Source organism: Periplaneta americana, chromosome 9 (genome assembly GCF_040183065.1).
Source record: "Periplaneta americana isolate PAMFEO1 chromosome 9, P.americana_PAMFEO1_priV1, whole genome shotgun sequence".
In the NCBI taxonomy this organism is placed as follows: Eukaryota; Metazoa; Arthropoda; class Insecta; order Blattodea; family Blattidae; genus Periplaneta; species Periplaneta americana.
Window position 1 is genome coordinate 57,819,125 of NC_091125.1, and position 8,581 is coordinate 57,827,705.

The 8,581-nt window shown below is 32.4% G+C and overlaps 1 long non-coding RNA gene across 2 annotated transcripts; it reads left to right on the plus strand.

Moving 5' to 3' along the window:
• Positions 1 to 1,152: 1,152 nt before the first annotated feature.
• LOC138705950 (uncharacterized) lies at positions 1,153 to 7,769 on the plus strand. Of its 2 annotated transcripts, XR_011333867.1 has the most exons (7): positions 1,153 to 1,298; positions 1,423 to 1,582; positions 2,546 to 2,702; positions 2,809 to 3,060; positions 3,323 to 3,448; positions 3,675 to 3,882; positions 4,093 to 7,766. It is a non-coding gene; the product is annotated as an uncharacterized lncRNA (long non-coding RNA). The 2 variants fall into 2 exon arrangements; XR_011333866.1 differs by lacking the exon at positions 1,153 to 1,298 and having other exon boundaries at positions 1,323 to 1,582; positions 4,093 to 7,769.
• Positions 7,770 to 8,581: the final 812 nt, after the last annotated feature.

The following is an 8,581-nucleotide window of genomic DNA, read 5'->3' on the forward strand; positions in this document are numbered from 1 at the left end:
AAGAGTGCTTCGTAGACGATTATGTCCCATTACGATTGCTTGCGATTTCTCTGGATTTAACCTTAATCCAAATTTGTGTGCCCACAGTGAAATCGAATTCAAGTCTTCGTTTATTTTGTTTACTGCGTCACTAGTCTCGTCAGGGTGGAAATGCAAATAAATTTTGAAGTCGTCAGCGAACATATGGTATCTGCAGTGTTTTATCATATTAGTCACGTCATTAATCCTTGTTGAATTCCAGATTTCACGACATACCATTTTGAAGAACAATCGCATGCAATGACACATCGTTGACGTTCGCGAAGGTAGGATTCAAACCAAGTAACAGAACTTTCAGAAAGATTCAGAAGTCTTAATTTACATCATAGAAGGTCCGTGTCAACTGTATCAAATGCCTTACTGAAGTCAAGTAATGTCAGTAATGTTAATTTTCATTCATCCGTGGGTTCACGTATATCCTCATTCACTTTTAGTAGTGCTGTAGTCTTACTATGTCCATTTCTGAACCCGGATTGGTATTCGTCCAGTAAGGCATGTTCGGTTAGATAGTTAATTAATTGTTTGTGAACAATACGTCCCAGAGCTTTTGATAGAACAGGTACGATACTAATTGGACGGAAATCATTTGCACATAATGGGATTTTTAATTTTGCGGAAGGGACGGATAAAGGCTTTCTTCCAGAGGTTTGGGTAGGTAGAAGTTATGAGTGAAGCGTTGAATATATGTGTTAAGGTCGGGAGTATTATGTTCTTCAATAATATTATACTAATATTATCCACACCTTCAACTTTAGAAGTAATACGTTTTATTGCCGCTCTTACTTCAGTTTCTGTGACATAAGTGAAGAAAAATATTTCTCTATTCGGAATTGGAGTCATTTGTAATTCGTTAAATGTCTGCTGATTGTCCACTATATATAGGGAAGACCAGGTAACTTGATACCCTAAGGGTGAAACCTAACCATTTTTCCCCCATTACTACAAATGCTAGTGGATTATGGTGATTTTCTAGTTTGAAGGTTGAATTTTCTTTTGCCAACTTCGTTTCGAATTTCGATACTGACAAATACTATAAATGGTAGTGATTTTGTAACCGGTATGTTGGCAGCTGAGGCAAATATCGACAATATTTGCCGGTACTGGAGTTCCATGAAATTAAAATTGTACTAGATTTCTCAGCCGGTTACTGGAAGATAGTGAAATTCGAACTTATTAATAATTAATTAATATTAGTATTAATATTAATACATAATAGTTATGTTATGTGTTGTGGTTATAATTCAAGAATAGTCAGATAAGTACGAATGAATATAATATACTTGGGCGTGATAATGCACGTGGGTAATGGATAGAAATATTTCAAATTTTAATGGATTTCTTTCGTGTTTAGATTTTTATTACTATGTCAAAAAAATGAAGTAGTGTTGCAGTGACTCCTCCAAGGAAGAAAATGTGTGGCATTCAGAGTACGCTTCAGAAATCTGTAGTTCACGTGTATAATGAGTTGAAGAAAGAAGATAATGAAGAAGGAATTATGCTAACGGAGACAGCAATTACAACCAGAATAGGACAATTATTAGGAGTAAGTATTCTTAAGCATACATTTCAAAGTGGTATTCAGTTTTAGGAGTTTGCACTAATAATTTCATGATTGTGGTCAAACAAAACAAATTTTTAGGTTAGGCCTAATGTTTAATCAAGTCAGTGATTTTCATATTGCCAAACTAAATACATTTAAGATACTGTAATACTGCAGTAGGTGATAGCTTAAATACATTTACAAATTAGACGAACAAGTAATCAAACAGCACGAAAGTAAATTTCCAGTTTTCTCTTTTGGTATTAAATTAACCGTTCAGGTCACAATTTACATGCCACATCGGCCGAAGAAAATACAAGTCATATTGTAATTATTAACTTGATATTGCAGCAAATATTACATTAATGTTGGCCTGTTATGGTGCTTAAAAATAATTCAATTTTATATAATAACTATATAACATACTCTATAAAGCATAGGAACGTTGACTCTGGCTGAATAATTTATTCATGACTGGTCTAAGTAATATTAAATATGGTGTTTCTTCAGAAAAGCTACCCCACCCAAAGTACTTGTTAAGATATAACACTCGAGAGGACGAGGACGCACTACTGGGAAACTAACCATTTCTCTTCGTCCTGGACCTCTCGCATGTTATATTGGTAATTAGTAACAAGTTTGAGGGAGGGACTACAACAATGCATTAGAATATACAGGTAAGTGTCAAAGGATTTTTGTGCTGAAAGTATTTGTGGCTGTGCACTAAAACCACGTGTTCATCACTATGTAAATATCACAGAAATCAATTAAACAAAATAAAATTATGCCTTCTTTGGTGTAGCTTTTCTGGAGAATTACCTAAATATTAGCCTACTTAAACCTATCGTAGACCCAACCTAACATGTTGATCATTTTCTATTCATATAGCTGTAAATGTTGGTATTATGCATGAATTTTATGATATAACAATTTTTAGAAGTATTATGTTATTGTTTGTTATTACAGCTTGGCTTAACTACAGCCACGAAAGTGATAAATTCACACAAGGGGACCCCACTCGTGACACCAGGAAAACATAGACTACGTAAACATCCAGTGACTGATGCTGATGATTTTACGAAAGATGCAATTGCGAGATTTATTTATGACAAGTTACATAAAGGTAGGGAAGTTACAGGAATTATTGTGTTGATTTATGCAATGTAACTCTGATATTAGTCATAGGCCTATGTATAAAAATATGGCATAATTTTCATTTACTGTTACAGGGGAAGTACTAACAGCAGCAAAAGTTCTGGAACATATGAATGATGATTATGAAACATATTTATTTAGAGTATCCTTATCATCGGTGAAAAAAAATTTTGAAAGAGATGAAATTTCTATGGAGCAAAGGGGATCCTTATACACATGTATGAGAAAGTGATGTTATTCGTTTTTAAGAGAATATATAAGAAATGTGGAGCGTGAGAACCCTAAACCCGTAGTATTCTTGGATGAGACTTGGATTTTTATGAATGGTAAATTTCAATGTATTGTGAGACATTGAGTGATTGAATTTTTTACTAACAAATAGATTAACACTTATGTGGAATATGAAATTGCAATTAATATAGGCTACTAGTAATGAATTCAGGTGGGAACAACATGTTTTGCAATTAATAGTTTCATATTATAACTAGAGGTTAGTTATAAAATTCTTGAACGGTTTTCCTGTCTTTAAAATTTTTGTGTCTCTTAGAGTGTCAATGTGAATTGCTTTTCTCTCTCTGTTTTTTTAAGTATGATCACCCACTTATTCATGAAATAAACCAGGTGAAGTTTCCAGTGACATGAATGGTGTTATTCATAGACCAACAAATGAGGGTGGAAGATTAGATGCCGGAACGAAAGGTGGATTTATACTCGGTAAGTTATATTTATTTATATTTTACATAAATTTGGCAAGAGTAATTTTTTAAATCAGGGTACAAAAATATAAAAATTGGTGACTAAATAAAAACGTGGGAAAGCCTTTCACCAATGAGGATCTCATGTCATGTCATGTTATGTTATGTTATGTTTTATTTTCTTTATTTAAATGCTGTGAATTCATGTGACGTAATTATATGCCCAGGTATAATTTTTATTGCAGGTGCTGATTTAATTTTTTCATGCAATTGAAAGAAAAGTCAGGACTACCATAGTGCTATGAATAGCCCTGTAGTTGAGAAGTGGGTGCAAACACAGTTGTTGACCTGAGAACATTAGGGCAATGCGTTATTGTCATGGATAGTGCTGCATATCATAGCAGACTTGTGAAAAATCAGCCAACAACAAAATGGAGGAAAGAACAGCTACTGGTGATTGCAACTGAATATAAGAGATTTGTTGTACTAAATGATAAGAGTTGTACTAAATGATAAGAGTTGATGGTGTGAAATCACCTTTTGATATTACATTGCAATATTAATTTCCATACTTTACAGTCATTATTATTATTATTATTATTATTATTATCTTTACTACTACTACTACTACTACTACTTATAGATGCTACTTTTTTCTTTCAGGTGAAATTGAATCTACATAAGAATCCTAAAACAACAGAGCCTTGCCAATTACTGTTCTGAAGCAGCCTTGTCTTATGTGTTGTGTCTATATACAATTAATTCTTTCAGTTTTTTTTCCCCTTTAATGTAATGAAGTTGTTGGTTGATTGATACCAAGTGTTCAGCAGTTGATGTCATTTGTTATCTTGCACTCCAATATTTAACCAGATGATTGAAAGCTGTGTAAAGTTAAACAGTCAAGACAATGATCCATATCTTCATTGAGATTTCAGAAATGGCATGGGGAGATTCTGAAATATCAGTTCTTTGTAAATATTTGAGACAATCATGGCCTGTGATAATATGAGTACTGCCACTGTAGATTTTCATAGAAGTTCAGTTATTAAATTAGGTGTATTATTTTTACTATGTATTGTACTATATTTTTGTTTCGCTTAATTGATGAATTATATATGCTGTAAATTGAATAGTAGACTGTAGGTCTATAGCTTAACTGATGAATTGTATGTGCTGTAAATTAAATAGTAGGCTGTATACCACAAGTGATGAATTGTTTATGCTTGTAATGTGAAGTAATTTGCATGATATTTATTATCAGTTTCTGTATATTTCAACTGATTGAATTGTTTATACTTTTAAATTGAATTAACTTGCTTGCTATGTATTATATTTTATAGCTTAACTGATGAATAATTGTTTAGGTTTGTCAATTTAATAATCTGAGTGCCATGTACTTCATATTTTTAGTGGAGCCACCAATGTAGCTTAGTCGGTAGGCTCGTTGGCCTGCAAATTCAGAGCTGCACTCGAGGGTAGTTTGGATCCCCCATTTGGTCTGATTAGTTGGTTTCTTCTGAGGATTTTCCTCCATCGTGGAGCAGACGCCGGATGGCCTATTGCAATTTTTTCATTTGCTTTAGAATCATTCCGATTTTTGTTACCACATTGTCATGTTCTGATCTTGTTATTCTTTTAACAGTGTGGTAAGATGCAGGTATAGATAACCTTACAGTAATTTTGCTACCTTTCAGCTACCTCATTACCTCCCACTCCATAAAGTTCATGGATCCACGGAAGTACCAGTCGTCGATGTAATTCGACCATTTTGCTTAAAATATTAAAATACTGTAAAATATTGAGATTTCATGCTGTTACGTCCATTACTGCAGCAAGAACATCTGATTTTGAATCTGATAGTATGACAGCCTTCTCAGATTTATGAAGTCGATACTGGAGATTTTGTAAGCTTAAAAGTGTATCTAAATTTTCACTATCAAAATTAGTCAGTGTTTGAAGTTAGTTAGTGGCGTTTAAAAAGGGTGCGTCAGCTACTATGGCTATTTGCGCCCTTATCTAAAATCTTTCACTAAACACAAACACAATACAATAACCAGAATGTTTAAAAAGCTAAAAAGCGTTGTCACGGTTAAAATGGGGCAAACAAGTGTTTGAATATAATTCCCTGTAAAAGGGAATATACTGGTATTGTACTACAACACCACTACATCTATGGCTTGGTAAACAGGATCCATCTATAAAAAATACTGTATGTAGTCACTCACTGACCAGATCATTTATCGTTTCTAATGATTTTTAAAATGTCTGGAGAAGTATCACATTTCTTAACATCATCTGTTAAAGTTAACTTATATACTATTCATTTTGAAATAACTTGGGATTGTGTTTTATTAGTAAAGTTTCCCTTAATTGAGCAAGTTTGAGTTCTCCAAGTAGAGTCAAAAAGTCTGTTGGGATTTTGGCTCAGTTTATTAATATTTGTGGACTGTGATTTTTTGTTCTAGACAACCATATTATCTGCAAATGATGAGATTATCATAAGATCTATTTCTTTAGTTAGACCATCGACATTAATATTGGAAAATGTATTCCTGAAAACAACAATGTGGGAAGCCCAGATGAATCTGTCTCTATTTACATATTTGTGACAATGAATCAAATAATCAAGTCACTGACCCAGTGTAACACTTTATCATGGACACCCTAAGTTTGCAATTTCTTAAGTGATTTATATCTACAGAGCCATATGATCCTTGAAAATAAATTAAAATTGTTAAGTTGTTTTGTTTTCTGTTTAAAATATCTCTAATATCTTGACTAAAATTTAAAATCTGTCCATTTGTTGAATGCAATTCTCTAAAGTCAACCCAATAAAATGAAAGTTAGTTACTAGATTCCAGGAACCAATTCAATCTATGAAATCATCTCTTCCATAATTTTGGCTATCATACTAGTAAGTGGTATCTGTCGATAACTCGAAAAGATATTAGTTGAATAATTGCTTTTCAAAATTGATGTTATGATAGATTTTCTCCAGACAGATATTGTATTTTAGATGAGATTACAAGATAAAAGTAGTGAGTTTGCTTGTTTGCCAACATGTTTAAGAAAATCAGCATGTGTATTGTCTGGACTTGGAGATGTTTTGGGTCTTATGTTATTAAATTAATAGTAATATTCAGTTCTTGATTAAATATTGTTATATAAAGTAGATAGTAGATTTAATATTTCTTTCAGTTTTTCCTTAATAGTCTGACGTACACAGATAAAACTAACAACCACACCACCAACTAATCTAATAGAAATTAAAATATAATTAAATGTAGAAAAAGTAATTAAAATTATAAATACACGTAATAAACCATAACCCCCTAATTTCAACAATATACTATTTTATTCCCTTTTACAGCTTGTAGATAATTATTAATTATAGTTATTACTTATTAGCATAATATTTATTGAACTTATTGGCTATTTCACTTCGTTTGAAAGATGTTATTGTGTACAAAAAGCATTTTTTGATGATCGTTTCATGCTGTATGTTGTGTATAAATCTATGATTTCTGGCCATCTGTTCTGTGTAATCCATCTTTTGCATAGAATTAATAAAATATTCTTTTGGTAGTAATTATTTTATTAATTGAGTATTTAATTTTCACCAGCTCACATTTCTTGAATCATTTGCTTTTTCTTATTTAAATTTAGGACACAAGAGCCAAAAAGAGACTTCACAGTTATGTATCATACATTTTTTCAATGACAGACGTGGAGTTGCAGAAATAATAAGTGTAAGTGTAGCATTATTAAGCAATTTACAAACAAATGAAATCTTTAAAAAGCTATCTAGAAGTGAAATTACTTATGGCTTTTAAGGACCAAAATTATTTTTGTAAGTTGATTTATTATTATTTCAGTTTTAGCCTAGTTGTATTATCCATTTCCTTACTAATTTCAAAAGATAATCAGAAGTTCATTCGAATTCCAACCAAAAGTCAATTGGTTATTAATTTATCTACCTTTAGGAAGTACAGTATAAGTACGCTGGAATCTTTGAAGTGAAGTGACAATAATTTAATTGGTTTTGGAACAGATTTGATTCTTGAATATTATATACTATACTTTGTTGTATATTTACGTCTAGTAACCTATTAATGCTAATACTAATAATAATGTAAAGGAATAAAAGAATAGAACATAGCAATACATTTCTCATTATTATTGAAACTATTTAGAATAACCTTCCAACATTAAGGTAAAGTACGGTGAGTAAAGAAGTCATTCAGTACATAGGATCGTGATTTTACTACATGTGGTGATATCTGGTAACAGTTGGCAACACTGACAAGGCGGAAATATTTGCTGTTTGGGAACTGAACTTACGTGATCCTCACTATACAAGGTTATTGACTGTACCGTTGAAAAATGGTCATTTAGTATGTCAAGAGAAACTGGGATACTGTCTACCTGAGTCCTGGGATTTCCGAAACCAATTGTCCGTAAGTTTCTCCACAGTTTGGAAGGGTCAGCTGCCACCTTCAAGATGTTATGAAAATGTACCAGTTTTGCGTTTCTAATGGCTTGAGTAGTTCTGTTACGTATAAAGGAATTTAAAAATGGATATCAGGCAAGGGTAAACGTTATCAAGGATGAGAATGGTGACTTGCTTGCAGACTCTCATTCAATACTTAACAGATGGAAAAACTATTTTGGGCAACTACTAAATATACATAGACCAAGTAGAAATGATCGGGACGAAATTCAAATACAAACTGTTGAGCCCTTTATACCGGCCATAAAATCTGAAAAAGTACAGTACAAGTCTCCAGGTATTGATCAAATTCCAGCAGAATTAATACAAGAGGGAGGAAGCGTATTATCTAGCGAAATTTATAAACTTGTACTTGCAATTTGGGAAAAGGAAATTGTACCAGAACAATGGAAGAAGTCCATAATCGTACCTATTTTTAAGAAGGGGCACAAGACTAACTGTAGGAACTTTCGAGGAATATCACTTTTGTTGACATCGTACAAAGTTTTGTCGAATATCCTTTTGAGAAGATTAACTCCATATGTAGATGAAACTATTGGGGATCATCAGTGTGGTGTCAGGCGTAATAGATCGTCTATTGATCATATTTTTTATATTCGACAGATATTGGAGAAAAAAATGGGAGTATAAGGATACAGTACA